The following is a 16032-nucleotide window of genomic DNA, read 5'->3' as shown; positions in this document are numbered from 1 at the left end:
ACTATTTCGTTCGTATCCGGCATTCCGTATCGGAGATGGGCGGCCGTTTACAGCCTCTCGACGCGATCCTGCGCGAAGACAAAGAGAAACGGCGAGAGGGAAAGAGGAAAAGAAAGTCGACAGGAATAAAATAAAAGAAAGAAAAAAGGTACACGTTTAACGCACGCGCTTAACGGCAAGCTAGAAACCAGCGGGCCCCGGACTGGCCGGTCAATCGAAATGGGTCTCTCTTTTGGCAATAAAGCGGGTCCAACTTTATTGTCCGGAAGATTTCCAGCCCGGGCTACCGTACGGTTTGGATAGTCGGACATTTGGCGACCGGCAAATTTCCGGTTTATAAGCGTGTCGTAAGGGACGCGTAATACCGCGCCATTAACGATTAACGATTCATTTAGGAACGTTTAGTGCGGCGCATTGATGCTGCTGCGCGAGCGCTATTTCGAGCGACTTCTCTCCAACGCGCTGCGACAACGGGCTTTTCTTCGCGATCATGCGATTACAGGTCAATCCAAAAGACAAATTATTTCAAAAAATGTAATATAATATAAAGTTTACGATTGTCGATCAAATCTCTGTATTGTGATCATTCTGCAAATGTATTTTAGTGAGTTCAATAAATGAGATACTTAAATTTAATAAATGGTATACAAAATTAGAAAAGTTGAAATTAAAATGGTATAAATGTAAAAATATAACTAAAGTTTATTAAAAAAATTATATGCACAGAATTACTTATGATAACTAATTATAAATTAATCAATATTAATTATTATTCATATATTATGATGAATTTCAAAAAGCGGAATGTGTGATATTTTTGAACAAAACTGTATGAGAGAATGTTAATGCTATGATTTCGTAATTTCTCCTTTTAGCTATTATGACGTTACAGGCACTAAAATACATCTACAGAGCAGACAACGATTCGACGACTCGTTAACTGCGCTCGTATAACGTATCCACTTCTATTAAAACAGCAAACAGAAAATCGATTCGTAGAGACCTTCTACACATTTATCAAACAAAGAAAGAATTTTATACATACCCTTTCTATCCCATAGATACCTTGATAAAGTACGCCGATACGCCGCGATGATGTTGAAAATAACACCAAATCATCTGCAACAAAAATAAAAAATTCGAACTTTGAATAATTGGCTCACTATACATTTTACGATCGAAATTGAATCTCCCTTTGTTCTTGATTTCATTTACTTGGCATTCCTATAATAATACATTCATCGCAATAAATAAAAATTTCCGATATTTCGCAATTAATTTGATTCTTCATTATTCAACAGCACCAGCACAAAGCTTCAATTGAATTCAGCGCACATCGCCGATTACGTGCAACGCAGCTACGCGCAATGACATAAAGCTCGCTGGAAATAAACTACAGGTTGTTCACACCAGTAATAATCGGGTTCTTGTTCGCGCTGCAATTCTTCACTTACCGCGACAGTGGATGACGAAGCGAGAGATATGGAGATAAATGATGCGCACCGTACAAGACGTTGCATCGGTCGCAACAGATTACCACGACCGCGATCGCGCAAAGGCGCAAAAAAAAAAATATATGTCTCAAATATGTTCGCATTGCGAAGACTTCGTCATTAAGCGTGAGCGCGTGTAGCTGAGTGCCCCTGACATTTAAGCACTTATGAATATGCGTTGTTTTCTCTCTTTCTCTCTTTCTCTCTCTCTCACAATCAATCTTATCAACTGCATTCCTGGCCATTCTACCGAAGTGATTTCGGCGGAACAAAACGACGCGGAGCTGTCGAAGCGAGAATGCGACTTCTCGGAAGCTGATCGCTTGTCGTCGCTGCCGGCTAAAACCCTTCGCTAGTAGCATAAATTGCGTGCATTTAGCATTCACGATTTTTCGCGCGTTTCGCGGATACGCGTAAGCGCTTAATGCGTCACGCGCCGATCGTATCTCGCGCCCGCGCCCATAATAACCGCGTGCTCGCTCCTCTAAAAGCGTACAAGGAACGATGTCGTCGAGCCGCGCGCGAGTTTCTTTTTTTTTTCCCTCTTTTTCTTCTTCTTCACCGTTAATCCGCGCCGCGTACGCACGACGACGAGCGGCTTTATCGCGGCTAGAGCGCTCGCGCAACGCCTCTTAACACCTTTCATAGTTGGCATGCTCTCGCTCTTAAAGCGATTGCGAGCAGGTACTTTGTCTAAGTATGCATGAGAGACGCGTAAGTGCACAGATATCGTTACGCACTCTTCCTCCTCGACTCCTTCCGCCCGCTCGTCATTGACCCTTTCGCAACGAGAGACAGTCCATTTACAAGTTTCGTACGCGAGTACATATGTCATGCCCCCCCTTCCCCCGCCGCCGACGACATCGTTTCTTTTCCTAGCGTTCTGAAGCGGAGAAAGACGGATATAATGCCGGATAAGAAAGATTTCCCAGAGAACCGCACTGTCGCGGGTGGTCCCCGAGGTATTCTCGCGGCTTTGATGTAGCTAAAATTCCGACATTCATGATAATAATAACAGAATAGACGCCATTTGCGCGTAAAGGATATATTGCAATATCGCGCAAAAGAAAAGTAAAAATGCGAAATCATTTAACATATAAATTACTTAAAATATTAAAATCTTGATAATTTTTCGCGTATCAGTCGAATATATTTTACGAATATTAATATATTAAGATAAATAAAGACAATAACAAAAGTAATGATGAAATAACGATGGCTAATTTGAGTGTTTATTATAGAGACGCATCATTTACCAATCAAACGACTCAGAACTTAACTCTCACAATGCTTCGCAAACAAAAAGCCTCTTTTTCCCGCGATATCTCGACGGCATGCCTCGTCCCCGCATTGATGCGCTCATTCTTTATTCGTGTCTACTCTCTGGCGAGGGAGGCGCAGCGCCCATAAACAATCCGCAGGATAATTAGCCCTTTGAGGAATCTGAGGCTTTGATGATTTTAATAATCTTAAAAGACAGCGGCTTCTGATTAGTACTTCAGCCAACGTGGATGCAATCGACAATAGTCCTCTACGCCGTATGCGCCATCGCGATGCGACACGATGCGCTCTTCGGTATTATCAAGCCGCATTTCATGTGCTTTCGCGGTACATTATCATGAAAAACCCACACACCTGCGCCTAGTCGCCGTGTCAATCTGCCGGTAATACGGTTCTTACTACTCGTTTCACCTTATCCAAAAATTATAATATTACTGGTTATATTAAATTATTTTATTCAATAAAAATTGATTGAATTAATTAAATCGATTGAATTAATTAAATCGATTGAATTAAATAAAATATTAATATTTTTTGAAAATTATAAATTTACATTTTTTTAAATTTAAAATCTCAAAAAAAAAATTAGAAATAATTACAGTGTAAATTAAGAATTTAGATAAATTGGTGAAAATATATATTTTGTAAATTATATTAATAAATTTCTGCGAAATCTCTGTGGAAGAAGTAATTCTTGAGTCAGGAGTGACAATATCGAATCGCAACTGCACGTTCAACTTTTGCAACGTACAGTACTTTTACGTACGTACTCATATGTCACTTTGAAGTATTGACATAAAAGCAGTCCCATGCGGCATGACGTAAAAGACGAGCCGCGACATGAAACGACCCTTAGTAGCCGATAACACACGTGAATTATTTTCAAAAGCTAATTTTTGCTGCTCTGCACGTACTCAAAGTCAAAGGACGTTGTTACACCACCTTTCCGGTTCAGCGATACCATATCCAGCTTTTAACAAGCAAAAATGTCACTGCCCTTTCTGCTATATATGTCGCGGCTTCAAGCAAACACATATCTACATATAAATAAAAAAGAGAACAAGCGAAAAAAAAAATAATAAAAAGAATGCTGACGTGCAAAATGTCAAATTTCATTTCTCCGCTTGTTCACAAATATTTTAACGCGTGTATTAACAGGCAGCGATTAATTTGCATTCCTCGTCTAATCTATAAATAACATCATCTTACTTGGAACTGCGTTTGAATCAAATTTAGATAAGGAAAAATTGAAATTTAAATTTTACGCCACTCTATCTCGATGCATAGGGACTAATTTAAAGCGTGTCAAGGAGGATTGCGTAAGAGCATCGCGCTCGTACTAAGATACGCGTGATCACATAATGTTTACGTATAGTGATAAGGTGAAAACTATGAGTGAATAAAAATCACACAACGGGAGACTGTTCCGTGAGAGCGATAACCCGCCGGGTCGAAGACGATTACACAAATCATAGTCGTCGATAGACACAATCAGCGTCTACAAACAAATTGCTCAACCACTCACGCCCGTACAAAGCCCTTCGTTCACTCTCCAAGCGCGCATTCGTGGTTTCTTGTGATTATTTCTCGCTAATATTATCTATCAATTACTGACACGCTCGATGCAACCGCAACATGGAATGCATTTTTGCAGCCGATCGATAATATTCCATATCTACGGAAACACATACAAATACACTGCTGCAGTTAAACATACGTATTCCATTTTTAACGCAATTATCAAACACTCTACAGACAGATAGATAGAAGTATTTTAAATGTCAACATTTTCACATTTATTTAATCGCGAATAATGCGAAATAATATATCACGCGGAATCGTGTGTGATAGGAAATAATTGAAATTCCTACGGTTATTTATAGCTAACTAATTTGGAGATAAATTGCTCTCGTCACTCGCGGCTCTGCGTCTTCAAAAGAAAGATAAAGTTTGGCATATGGCAGGCTAAATAGAGAATGTCGAAGCGCAGTTAACAGCTGGGGCTTGCATTCTGAGACACACGTGCTCCGCCGAGAAATGTCTGTTTCGTCTAATTATTTTTCTGCTACAGCCTGAACGACGCGGACGTGCTTTTGACAAGTAAACCCTTCCAATGACAAATGTGCATATTGAAATATCGCAATTCCACGGCTATTCCACGCGAGATAAATTGCAAAAAAAAAAAACGTATAAATATATGTAATGTGCAATACCCTGACAAATATCAATTAAGTCTGTTTTTCAATTACATTTCTTAGGCTTTGCATCTTCTGCAACTCTAAAACACATCAAAATATCGTTTAAGAAGAAATGTTTTCGCGAACTTGCAGCTCTCTAGACGAATCATTATCGACGAACATTACGGTTTCCCGTGGTGTACAATCAGAAAGCCCCAAAGCGTGCATCGGAAGTGGAAGCGAACTTGGAACGATTTAAATATGAAGTGGTTCGAGTCCGGGCGCTCTCGAGGAATCGTCCAAGTGACGTAGAATGATTACGCTAATGACACAGCCCCGAGGGGGTCGGTGAGGGCGGCAGGGGCAAGCAGGGGAAAGGACGCTTTAACAACGGGATAGGTGCAGACTGGTACGACATTCGTGGCAACACGCGATTCCAACATCAACAACATCAACTACGCCTCGTGAGGCCGCGCCGACAACGGGCTCGCGATACTTCCAGCTACTTTTATCGGGGTTTCCCTTTTTTATTACGTCGCGGACGATGTTTCCGCGACGTACGATTCGCTTTTATTGCAAATGCCTGCCTATGTGCACGCCGTGACTCTGTTATACCGAGACTTATCGTCCCCACCGCGCTCGCACAGGTGCGCCGCACGAAACGGGGACTTTAGCGTCGCCGAGGAACGATGAGAAGCGTGGATGATACGCGTGCAAATCCGCGGTGCACGGTGTTAAGTGTTAAACTGACTAATGAACGGGTCATTGGACTCTTGCGAATACAAAGGGCGAGGAAACGCATCTCTGACAGTAACGAGTGTACTGCAATGACATGTAAATTTGATTCTTCACGGGCTAAACCACTCCTCTTGTAAAATATACAAACTGTGTATTTAACAGACTTGTACAAAAAATTAATAAAAATTAATTAACTTTTAATCGTAATCAATACAGAAAATATATATGATGTATATGATTTTGTTTCTAAGAAAAAAGTCATCTGACACGCGCCAAGAATTTTCCTCGTAGACGCCGATACGGTCATCACGAATTAGCCGATTACAATCAAATTTCAGAAGTACCATTCTCCCTCGACTCATCGTTAGTCGCACCGTGGAACAAGCAGAGTGAATAATGACGGTATTATTCAAATAGCGCGTCGTGCTTTACAACTTCCGTGATTTTTTTCCATGAGACACAAAGACAGAACGGCGCATTAGCGGTCACGAGCAAATTACCATGTACTCGCGTGTGCTCGCACAGAGAGTTTGTGTGCACTTACCCATACAGCATAGCATTTTCTATTCCGTCAAACTCATCGGGATATTACGCAATTGACAAAGGAAGACCACGCAAAGAGCAGAAAATTGCGGTAACAAAATTAATTTTGCAAGTTTAATTTATTATAGAGTATTATTTAAACATATCACTGATTAATGTTTTCATTAATTATCGTGTTTCTAAAATATTTAATGCTATGCAACGTTCAAGGAAAAATGAGGTAATATTAAGATGTTAAATTTAATTAACAATAAGAATGCTTTGCTTTTTAAAAATCTTTCTTGAAAATTGAAGTTACACAAGCAATTAATGTACTATTGTTTACTTTATAATTTAAAGATTTAATAAAAGATTCAATAAAATTAATTAGAAAATTTTACCTTGTTTTATCTTATAAATCTTATAAAATAGAAATTATAATTATTGCATCATATTATAAGCATTACTAATGTATTAGTCAATGATCTACCGATATTTCGCTTGGCCATTCAACAAAGCTAGGTTGGCCGAGCGGTCTAAGGCGCCAGACTTAAGATCTGGTTCCCATCTGGGAGCGTGGGTTCGAACCCCACACTTAGCAAATCTTTTTTTGCTCGTAAAGTTTACCTAAAATTAAAAAATAAACAATAGTAAATTAATTGCTTATCTAGCTTCTATTTTCAAAAACTATTTTTAAAACAAAGCATTCTTTCTAACTTCTATTTATCTATTTAACTATTTACATATTATATGACTAAAACTAAAATGTTTATATAACAAATAATTGCATATAAATATCTATTTTTATTTGGGCAAAATTTTAGAAAGTATTTTTTATTAGTAGCAAATTTAGATGCAGTTCGAACAGTTTTAATCTCAAAATCGAATGTCAAATTGTTCGAACTTTCAAGCTAGAAATACATTCAAATTAACTTCAAGTCCAAAAATTCAAAAATTATTATAATTTAAACATAAGATTTATAAAATTTGTTATAATAATGCTGTATATCAACAAGAAACCAATATTTTTCGTGTTTTTGTTAAAAAAGAAAAACTGAACGAAATAAATGTTTGTTAAAAATTTTCAATCTTCAGTCAATTAACAAATATTTATTTTGTCTAGTTTTTCTTTTTTAATAACATCGTGTAAAAATATCAATTTCTAGTTTGAAATGCTTTATTTTATTTACATGCAAAATATTATACTTTAAGAATCTTTTTCAATCACTTAAAATTTCCGCGAGCACTACAAAAAATAAATAAATAATAAATAAATTATTTATCTCAAGTTGTCCACCGATGCCCAATCTGCCCGGATCTTCTTCTCTTAATAAGCCATCCATGGCTGCTCCTTTACTCGCGCAAATACATTAAAAATAATGGATTAAATATCAGTCATTAATTATTTGTAAGAAATAATTTTACAATATTTGTCGATCGCCTAATATAAAAGAAGTTAATGGAACGTAATGCAACACGATTTTCGTTGTCATCCGTGGTATTTGAGTGTCGTGTATGAAGAATAACAAGGTGATAGCGCGCAAACAACTGCATCAAGATGTAGTTCATAAACACAATGAAAATTGAGCCGCGCGTTAAACTATTTCGGTGATAGTTCGTGACGTCGGTGATTATTTATATTTTTTGTGATCTCTAAACTGTAGTTTATGCGCATTGCTGCTTGTTATTATCACTTTACTACCGCTCGCATGACGGCACACAAGCGAAATAGACGGTAATCATTCCGTATTATGACTTATTTCATATTGCGATTGCGATAAATATTACTAAATATTTTCTACAAATAATTAACGATTCATATATTTATTATATTATATTTATTATATTACGTGTAACTGTGTAAATAAAGGAATAGCCAGCGATTAAGAGGAGAAAGCCTTAGGAAGCGAAGTAATTTAAAGTAATTTTAAGTAATTTATCATATATTTATTATTTGTAGTGCCCAGAAATTTCAAGTCGTTGAACAATTCGGACACTTCGAATCTCAATAATATGACAACTTGATATTATAAGAAATATATGAAAAATAGATATTTATCCAATTTAAAAACATTTAATGTGTCTATTGATTTATATGGCTGCAAAATCGATTTATATGGTTACAAAATTTTTAATATTATTAAATTAATTAAATATTAAATATTAAATATTTATTCGCTCTCAATCTCTTATTCTCTCAATTATACTATTATATTTTCACATACAAAATATTTGAATCTTTTATCTGACAATGAGCCCTGCTCTTTACATCTAATATTTCTGAGCACTTTTACGTTTTACATCTAAATGTATAATTTATCAATGAATGTGTCTCAAATAGATATGATGCTATTTTTAAACATTTTCACAAGAAGATAAATAAGAGTTTAATGACTTCGATCAAGATCGATGGTAGTGATAATTGCGTTGAGTATAAATAACTTAATAAATAATCACAGACAATTAGATAACGCGAAATAAATCGGCGCGTTCTCATGCGATTCCCCAACTTCAACTCGCTAATCTTATAACAAAACTGATAATCATTTCAGACTTCAGATTAAATTACATACGCTGGTATAACAGTTAACATATATTACAGGCTACATTGTGCATAATATATATGAGATTAATACGTTACATGTGTGTAGAATAAGTTAATCCGTAGGAATTTTAAACTCCAAATAAGGAATAAAAAATTAAATTTTCTTATTAAATAAAAGAAAATTTTGCACGCCAAAAAGTAAATATCTCAAAAATGCGAACATCTTATTTTAGAAATATAAAATTTGACGCTTTCACGATTTTTCTTGAGTTCGAACGCCCGTTTTATCGACGTATCGGAAAGAAAAAACGGCCGATTAAATGGAATTAACCAAACGACAAGCGACGCGGACCCTTTTCCCAAAAGACCGAGACTTGACACCGTAAAAGTGTCCACCCTACGCCAAAGAGGAGTCTCCTAAAACGAAAGAGAGCAAAAGAGAGAAGGAGAAAGAGCGAGAATCGTGCATTGAGACGCCTGTCACAATAATTTCGCTAAAAAAGCACAACACGCCGACATAATGTCGAGACACCTTGTAATTTCATTCCGCCGCATCTGTTGTCATTCTCACGTTACTGCGAACTTCTCGACTTCGTTCGAGGGTGCAGTATGAGAGGCGTCTCGCATAGTAGAAAAAAAAAGGAAAAGATCGAGTGAACGTATTTCAGGCAACCCTTACGTGTGGGGTACACAATGGAGCATGTGAGAGCCCCCTGCAGCTTAGGATCGTTGTCCCAGGCCATACTGCGGTCGTGTATCGAAATCACGGTAGAGAGCAGAGAAAAAAACAGGGTGCATACCCGACGGTCGAAAAAAAACATTGTATTTTTTTTTAATTTTTAACATTTTAGCGACTGCATAATCATTGCAATTTTATAAACCTAAAATTAGTAAATTCAATATCATAAATAATCTAAACAAAAATTATTAACAAATTTTGTATTTATATAAACTTATATATAGTATAATACCGTCAATGATGTGTTTAATCTTAATCTCAGATTTGTAAAGTACAATATATTATTTTATCATAAATCTTATTTCATATAATCACCATTTAAGATTATCATAAAGTTATGTATCACGAATTCTCGTTCTCTCTCTTTTCACTTTTGATCTCGCATTGTAATGTACTTTTGATTCCCCTGTCATGATTCGATTTATGGAGAGTGAAGCATGAAAATAAAAAATTTCAGAGTTAGACCCGAGAAAAATGCTTTTCGACGGCTCGAATCATCCCTTACGATTGCGAAAGGAAAATCGTATTTCTAATGCTCGGGCGTCGCGTGCCCGGCGTTCCGTGAAATCGCATTACCGGAATAAGGAATATTAAATTATTCTCTGTTCGGCCGGACTATCGCCCTGCATTACCGTCACCTTAAATCGCGGCTTAAAAATGTAATTTCACTGTAAGCTCGCTGGATATTTCGTTCTCTCGTGTAAAATTGTTGTCCACGGAAAATTGTTTCGCATCAATTAGTAAAAAGCTTTGTTACGAAGCTTTGAAACCGAGCCAACAATTTTCAGACATTAAAGAGACGGGACAAAAATTAATCAAGCGTCTTCGAAACCATAAATAACGATTGGAGGCAACCGGAGTGGCGGGTGTACGTGCGCTCAGACAATGGATGACAAATTGTGTGAAAGCAAAACAAACCGTGGACTAGATTGAGCTGGCTGGTTCGGCGGCTTTGCCACTGTCATCAATATAGCTGCGCGGGACATAATCTGGCGATAGCAACGTCGGCCAAGAAAAATGGACTTTTTCGCCAGTGTCCACGGTCCTTTCGCCCGAATTGCCCATTCCATTGCAAGTTATATTCCACCCCCGTTCGACCATTGCAATAATCTCGAAACCAGATCTATCCATTGATATCACGGTAGATTTGTCTTCCCTCAGGCGAGATATTTAACTAACCTATCCGCACAAATAAAGTCACGCTTCAAACGCTTCTAAATAATATCCGTATATATTAGTGTAATCTATTTTAGGAGCTCTAATTAAATGACAGAGAATTATATAACTCATTACAAATTTCACTAATAATTTGTATTCATCGTACGATATGATGCATTTACCTAACAAGCTTAACAACTTCTGTGTGTTTGCATCTTGTTCATGACAAGCTGAAGCTTATTCCAAACTAGTTGCGTTCAGAATATCCCGAGGCGAGGTAGATGATCGTGTAAGGTTATCAGCGACTACATTGTAGACGTAAACAAGGGACGTTGGAGGATACAGTGAAAGTCCCTTTGTACCAGGGGGAAGATCAGATCGGGGCCGCGCGCGGGAAGGAAGACGAAGCAGTCTTAGCGTAGCAGGACACCATCGTGGCGATCGTAAATGTTTAATATCGTGATTAAAGGCGCTGGCGCCTCTCATTATTATTTCAGTCTGGAGGACATTTCGCTCAGTCGCCCTCTCTTCGCCCTCTTCGCGTCGCCGCGTTCCTTTTCAATTCTCACTTTCCTTTCCGCTGGCTTAAAAATCCTCGCGAAAATTAGCCGCCTAAATATTTAAAGCACCCCACCAACGACCGCGTCGTTTCTAGGAAGCGCAGCCAACGAAGGAAAAATGAAGAAAGCCGGGAATACAAAAACCGTCTGCCAGGCAGCATTATTGTCCCCGGCGTGGAGACAGGCGTGATCTCTATCTGATGGATTTTCGCTCTGCGGATACTTTCATTCATTGCGCCCCGTCACTTCTCGCTTCGTGTCATCGAACACCCGCGCCACCGGCTTTTTGTTTTAAATACTCTCACCCCCGCCTAACTTCGATCCGCGAAGTGCAAAATATTTCAGCACAAATTGATATTCCTCGCATAAGAATACGTTCTTATAAAAATTTTTTAAAAATATTTTGATTCAAATATATATATCTGTAATTTATATTTAAAAATCAATAAATAAATATAGTAAATTTATATTCTGAAAATATAAATTATAACTTTTTAAAAGTGTTTTATGGGAAAGTAGTTTTATTCAATACTATGTATAAGAAGAATGCTTCCGTTCGTGAAATAATTCCGTAAGTATGTATCGCTCGAGCGATCGCGATAACATCTGAAGAGAGTTCTTATGCGGAATCAAAATTCATCCATGACGTCATAACGCATTCTATAGCTGGACGGAAAAAGTCGCGGAACAAGTTATTTCTTCGTCGTCGATTGCCCGTAAAACGTCCATCGAAGGGCTCGTAGCGCGGCGCCGCTGACAATTGGACATTTAAATTCAGCCGGAAGTTTCGCTGCTTGTAACTCGGAAAGAATTCGCGACGGTACTGGCGGGGTGTCGGCACTTTTATGTCGCGTTACACATTTGGACAGCGCGAGCTCTCTCGCGCGCGCTCGACGAAAAGGATATTCGTAAATAAAATTTTCGGTGAGGGTGACAAAATGGTCACACGCTCCACTGCTGACCCCAGCCGTGGGGGTCAAAACTCGATATCTATGCGCGACGAGATTTTTTTTTATGTTGTTTTCACATAGTTACGCTCTTCCTCGGGGACAAAATAGATACTCGGGATTGCCGGACAGGATATTATAACGGTTCAATGACAGGGGATCCCGGTGGACTCTCTTATTCTCCCTTTCGGGAAAAATACGTCGAATACCGCAGATTTAAGGCGACTCTATTAGGTTCTCGCCGAATCTCCAGTATCGCGCATACATATCCGATTTATACATTCCCGCCCTTCGAGATTTCGTTGCTCTAATTGTCAGATTTTCATAACAATAGATACGGCATCAGTTTCAAATATCTCACTTTCGAGTTTTGTAAGCAAAAGTGTTATAAGACCTTGCTGTCAAACTACATTAAATATTTTTATTGAAAAAGTCTTTACTTCACATATACTTTTATATCAGACAAGTACAAATGCAGTAAATAAATCAAAGAGAAGAATTATGATTCTTTAACGATAAGTTTTCTTGCTATAAGTATAAGTACGTTTCAAACAAAGTGAAAGAAATACGTCGCGCGATGCTTACCTAACAAAGCTATATGTCTACCGTGCCATCGATAGAACACGGACTGTCACGTACGCTTGCGATCAATCAAGGCCGTTATCCACGAGCGTTTCTTGCCTCTCGTACGACTCATCGGCGTGCGATTACGTTAGAGAGTGAACAAGCGAGCTGCGCCGCGTTCTGCCTTATTGCGTCGTTTTTCCAACGATGATTAATTCCCACGTGCGCCCGCGCGCGCTGCATTCACCCCGCGGGGAGGAAAAAAAAGGAGAGCCTGTCGCAGTATATTTCGCACGATTATTCCCGGGTATATTCGATGGAGATAGGCATAACGTATCTCTACCCGTATGATGACGACGGCAATTCAAATGATAGCATCTTTCTCTCACGTCGACAAGGGGCCCGGCTCTACGCACGCAGATACACACGGAACTTTTGCATATGACGAATCGAAGACTATTACCATTCAATCTCTTTGCTCGGCTTCATTTGCATGCCATCGTCTCCCCTGTCGCGCTTTACATACGGCCACGGCCGTCAGTTGACATTCTAAATACGCGCGATTTTTTCACCATGTGACGGACGAGCATGCGTGGCTAGTCGCGCAAACCGAGTCAATAAAGTGACAATCGATCCAATACCAAGATGACCGAGATTAAAAAGATTGCGGTATAAACTGCGAATAATAGCATAATTGAATCGGAGCTAATTCTATCTTAGCAAACATTCTAATAAGGAAAAATTTCTTAATTAATAATAAATTTGTGTATACGTACAGAATAAATTTATATATTAGAAATTATAATATAAACGGGGATGTATATCTCTCTATAAATAAAAAAAACTCAACTATAAAAAATATCTTCTGTCACAAAATTGATATAAAAGATGTAAAAAAATAAAATATATATTTTTAATCATATATACGTTCCAAGAGTAAAATAAATAGTAATACATAAGTAATTACAGCAAAAAGATTGGAGATGCCGGGGATCGAACCCGGGGCCTTTCACATGCAAAGCGAACGCTCTACCACTGAGCTACATCCCCGTTTTTTAGGAACTTCTGACTAACACAAGAGTAGCGATCTGTATTACACAGCATCTCAATTTAGATGTTAATTGATATGATAAAAAAGTATTTAATGAAAAATTACGTAGCTAAACACGTTAAATGGCAGGAATAACTTGTGTACATATCATCGAATGAACTAATGTGCAAAGATTCGCCTCGAACACGAGAGATTATATGTTATCATTATCTTACAAGATGCTGGGTTAAATATAGCACAATTGTGCCGTGAAATGACCTAGGATAACGTGACAGTTTAATCTTCTTATCATCAAGGATTTTTGAAGGTCCCATGGTGTAATGGTTAGCACTCTGGACTCTGAATCCAGCGATCCGAGTTCAAATCTCGGTGGGACCTTAACTTTTGGTTTTACTTTTTGATTTAATGTATAATATAAGTACTTTGCTAAATATATATATAAGTTAACATATGTTTTAAACATATACGTTAGAGTTCGGATCGATTCAGAGACCATAGTGCTAGCCATTATACACATACTGTAAGATTATACACATACACATACTGTAATCTTAAAAAAGACAAACAAAAAGATTACTTTGCCCTTTAGGTTATTTTACAATGTTATACTTAATCCAACACATCATAAAATAATAATTATGTTTAACATTACAAAGCTAAATTACATAAATTTTATTTAGATTATAAACGTAGTTATATATTGCACAATAAATTAGCAAGTGTGTAAATCATTAACTGTGCTATAAATAGTGATTATGTTACTGTGGAGTTAGCTCTCTGTATAAATTGCTTCAATATTGTCCTTGCGATCGCCTCATTGTTGCCTCATTATCTTACAAATATAGAAGATCGATAATATCTACATTTGAGTAATTTATTAGTTACAAGATAATTCTCTTGCAATTATCTTCCTTTCAGCATATTTCTATCGCGATTCTGTCACGATTGTCAATTAATATTAATACTAGTGTAAATGTAACATTATTAGAATAAATTCAAAATAAATAGGTTCAATATTAAGTGATACTGAATTATGTTTAGGTGATACAAATAAAAATAACAAAAAAAATATTTGACAGCGGTGGGATTCGAACCCACGCCCTTACGGACTGGTGCCTAAAACCAGCGCCTTAGACCGCTCGGCCACGCTGCCTTCGGAAAAGGCTTTGAATAACTCCGTTTAAGTATCGGTCATCCATAATATATAGTATTATTTTAATATTAATTGAAATAAAATTGTAAAAAAATGCAAAACCAAGAAAAATAATTTCAAATATAAAAGAGTATTGCATTTGACTATATACAATAAATCATTACTACTCAATAAATGCATGTATATGTCAATACATAGACAAATAGACTCATGTTACTTTTGCCATTCAAGATCATTGTTCCCGAAAATAAATAATTAATTATATAAGTCATTTTATATTTGAAATTTTTTCTTTTTACAAAAAATTATTTTTTTACAATTTTATTGCAATTAATAAAATACTATATAATAATACTATTAAATAAAAAAACTAACGCGTTTTAATATAAACATCATGAAAGTATAAGTCATGTATTTTTAACATATTGTTTCGTATTCTGCCAGCACGTGCTATCGTACTGGCCTTGGTTACGTCACGCATTACATGCATATCTCTCACGTCGTGCTTGGCCATCTATTCTCGTAGTCAGCATTGTATATATAATCACACGTGCATATACATATGCGTTAAGATATCGCTCGGTTATATATATATCCTTACATATGATATAATGGTGAATCAAGTAGCAATTAAGTGTCTATATTTACCGCGACTCAATGAATAAATAGTTTCTGAAATAAAATAGTTCAAATTTCATAATTGTAATACAGAAAATTTGAATCTTTAGGTATCTAAAAACACAAATATTAACACGAAAAAATTAAAATATATGGCTTTTACTACGTTGGGGAGAACATTTTAAATTATATCCAAAATACATTAACTAAAATTAGATTACATTACCGAGCATTCTACAAAGAAAAGTGATATTGAAAGGGACGAAAAAAACGAATAAATTGGCCATCTCGCACAACCGCGTGTTGCAGTAGCAAACGTCATTATGATCGTGAATCTCCTCCTTTATTTTCTCTTCCCGATAGCGGCAAGTGCCGAGTGATAAGATCTCAATATAAAAATTCATGCTCATAACGCGACTCCGCTGGAGACTTCTTATTTTTTTTCCTTATCGCGTCTCGAGGGAACGCGGCATAAAGCTGACGCTT

General features: G+C 37.1%; 1 protein-coding gene and 4 non-coding genes across 5 annotated transcripts in view; 2 read left to right on the top strand and 3 right to left on the bottom strand.

The window, feature by feature from the left end:
• Window positions 1-16032, bottom strand: part of LOC105672143 (uncharacterized) — a 354839-nt gene that overhangs the window by 297021 nt on the left and 41786 nt on the right. Inside the window, exon 9 of the mRNA XM_067353333.1 lies at window positions 1046-1119. The gene's annotated coding sequence lies outside the window, so the exon portion shown is untranslated. The remainder of the gene's footprint in view (window positions 1-1045; window positions 1120-16032) is intronic.
• Window positions 6729-6812, top strand: TRNAL-UAA (transfer RNA leucine (anticodon UAA)). The gene has a single exon. It is a non-coding gene; the product is annotated as a tRNA-Leu (tRNA).
• On the bottom strand, window positions 13703-13774 carry TRNAA-UGC (transfer RNA alanine (anticodon UGC)). The gene has a single exon. It is a non-coding gene; the product is annotated as a tRNA-Ala (tRNA).
• Window positions 14082-14153, top strand: TRNAQ-CUG (transfer RNA glutamine (anticodon CUG)). The gene has a single exon. It is a non-coding gene; the product is annotated as a tRNA-Gln (tRNA).
• On the bottom strand, window positions 14849-14928 carry TRNAL-UAG (transfer RNA leucine (anticodon UAG)). The gene has a single exon. It is a non-coding gene; the product is annotated as a tRNA-Leu (tRNA).

The sequence above is a fragment of the Linepithema humile genome, chromosome 4, assembly GCF_040581485.1.
Source record: "Linepithema humile isolate Giens D197 chromosome 4, Lhum_UNIL_v1.0, whole genome shotgun sequence".
Classification (NCBI taxonomy): Eukaryota; Metazoa; Arthropoda; class Insecta; order Hymenoptera; family Formicidae; genus Linepithema; species Linepithema humile.
Note: the sequence above shows the minus strand (reverse complement) of the source record. Positions and strands in the feature narration are given on the sequence as shown.